Below are 2,815 nucleotides of genomic sequence, written 5' to 3'. Positions count from 1 at the left end.
GGGGGCTGACCGTCCGGCGGGCCACCCGATAAATCAGCCTGATCCTGATCTCTGCTTGTTGTACAACACGAGTGAAAATACTTCACTTTGGTCGAGCGGCGCCCCCCACCGAGTACAGCACGTGTGCAACACACCGGCCCGGGCGGGAGAGACGCACGAGCCAATAAAAACAGACGATACCATTAATTTTATCACCCGCACTTTTCTTTTTCAATTTGTTTTGTGTGTTCGTCCTCCTCCTTGGTTCCTGCAGAGGACCTTCCGCTGCCTGCCGCCGCTGCCACCGCCGCCTCGCACGCCACCACGGCCGCCGTGCAGCACACATTTAAATGTGACCGTGGCGCGGCCGTGGCGGAGCGGTGCGTGGGCGACTCGTTTTAATTGAGTAATTCAAGAGCAGTCGTGACCATCAATCCCAGAGTGAGTCACAGCCGAGGGGTCGTCAACTCCCTTCGGCCGTGTACGGAGGAATATATATTACAAGTAATATGTGTAATATCGGTAATATTGATGTATTATTGTGTAATGTCAGTATTATCAAGTAATATCAAGTAATATTATGTAATATCATGTACTATCAAGTAATATTACGTAATATCAAGTAATATTACGTAATATATCAAGTAATACACTGCCGCTCGAAATTAGCGGCGCACTTTTTTGAGCCGGCGTATATTCTAAGTGTTTTGAGCTAGAATGTCGAGATTTGGCCTGTAGACGTCTCATTGGTTCGTCTTGGATCCCACGAAGTGCGCATCCCTTGCGCCACCCCATACGGCCTGTGCAGCCCCTAGAGTAAAGAGGGGTAGAAAATTTGACCTAAAAGGTTCCGAATTTGTCACTTAAAATGATCGGAAAGTCGAAATTTTTCGTTTACCGACTCAAATTTGTGTCCTCTTTCGAACGGCGCTAGCGAAATCGCGGTCGTTCAAACCCACCCCCTGCCCTGTTTACCCCCACCCCCATGAAGGGGTGAGTTTTGAGGATGGTCAAAACTACCGTGATATCCTCCGGGGACACCCCGTGTACACGGAACATGTGTTTTTTTTCGAATTGGACAAACTCCGGCCAAACTACCCCCACGAACGTGCAACCCCTTTTCGAATATCGGCCATTTTGGAACCTAAGGGTTGAAGTATTAGCATGAAACTTTAAGGAGTGATTCCTTTTGCCATTTGGAACACATCATTGCCGAGAAACCCGGTGTCAACATCTTCAACCCCTTCCCAGGGGGTAGCTACCCCCGAGTGACTGTGCACCCCTTTGGGAGGGGATGGATAGCTGGGTCTATGCGGATCTATTCAAGAACACCCCAAGGAAGCTTCCCTTAAATTTTCATGTCGATCGGACCAACCATTTTGCGTACAAACTCGATAAAGTGGAATATCGTTCAAAAACTACCCCCAAGTTCAACTTGCCCTGTCGCCGAACTGAGAAGTGGTAGCGACCCCACCCAAAGCGTGCCTCCTCGGCCCAATCTTTACCTCGAAGGCCGCAGAGTCTTATGGGTCCCTGCGGTGACGTTCGCGGCCGTGAGACCGATGTATATATGTAGTTACTGTTTAAGTCCACTCCCCATTTAATAGAAATACCGGTAACACGTTTCGTATATGCATGGACGTACACGACAACAAGTACAACAGAGGCCGCGAGCAATGCGGAGCGCTGTTGCCATCAAGTCGTCATGGTCTAAATATTAACAGAAATGTTTGACCCTTCCGCGGCACCACTAATATCGAGTAATATCAAGTAATATCGGGTAATATTGTGGAATATCGGGTAATATTGTGGAATATCAAGTAATATGTGTAATATTAGAGTAATATTAGAGTAATATCAGTCCGTGTACGAAGGAATATCGGAGTTGACGACCCCTCGGTCACAGCCACGCTCCGCCACCGCACGAGGAAGCGCGGCGGACACCGGCGGTGTAAGGGTCAGCAGGGCGAGCGTGCGCGTGAGCGTGCGCGCAGGCAGTTATTGGAATTCACCAAGCGACGATGGCTCAATTATTTGGAGCCCGTTATGCGGGAATCGTTAGGTTATAAGGAGAAGTGTGATCGGAGTCGTAAACAAAACTTCGTTAATTTTAGAGAAGTGTACTATTTTCATGGCATTGTACAGGTTTTCGGAGAAAAAATCTAAGATGCGTAACATTTTTCCGGGTGCGACAACTTTACCACAGCGTACTATATTATCCTTCTACACTCTAAATGTCTAAGGACAATTTTTGTAACTAGCACCGGACTTCTGTGTGCATAACTAGCTCAGATACAATATTGTAACTACCAACACACATTTAGTGACTAGCAAATCACAATATTGTATCGGAATTCAGTTATGCACGCAGAAGTCCGGTGCTAGTTACAAAAATTGTCCTTGACATTTAGAGTGTAAAAACTTTAACTATAGAGGGTCGTAAAAGGCATACACTTTCCTCGAAAATCTGTCTTTAGTGAGTTTAAATTTCTGTTTCCCGTGCATACAAAAAAAGGACCCCCAAATAGTCAGTGTGTCAATACGTTCGACAAAAGCTTAGCGCGTATTACTTTTCGATCTCATTGGACTTGACACTGCCCCTTTGGCCCGGCGGTGCCGCCCGGAGCGGCCTCCCTCCCCACCGCCGCCGCTGCGCCCGACCCGGCCGCTCCGCGCCGCTGTGCGCCGCTCTGGGCGGAGTGACCCGCTCTGCAGTGAATGCACTGCTCCGCGCGAGGACACCAACCCTCCGCATAAGGCAGCCACGCTTCCGCTCCGACGGGAGACGGCCAGTCATTGCCCCCTCGGCGTGGAGCTCGGGCGGGGCGGGGCGGGG

The sequence above is a fragment of the Frankliniella occidentalis genome, unplaced genomic scaffold (genome assembly GCF_000697945.3).
Source record: "Frankliniella occidentalis isolate FOCC.00 unplaced genomic scaffold, Focc_3.1 Scaffold16, whole genome shotgun sequence".
Classification (NCBI taxonomy): domain Eukaryota; kingdom Metazoa; phylum Arthropoda; class Insecta; order Thysanoptera; family Thripidae; genus Frankliniella; species Frankliniella occidentalis.
Note: the sequence above shows the minus strand (reverse complement) of the source record.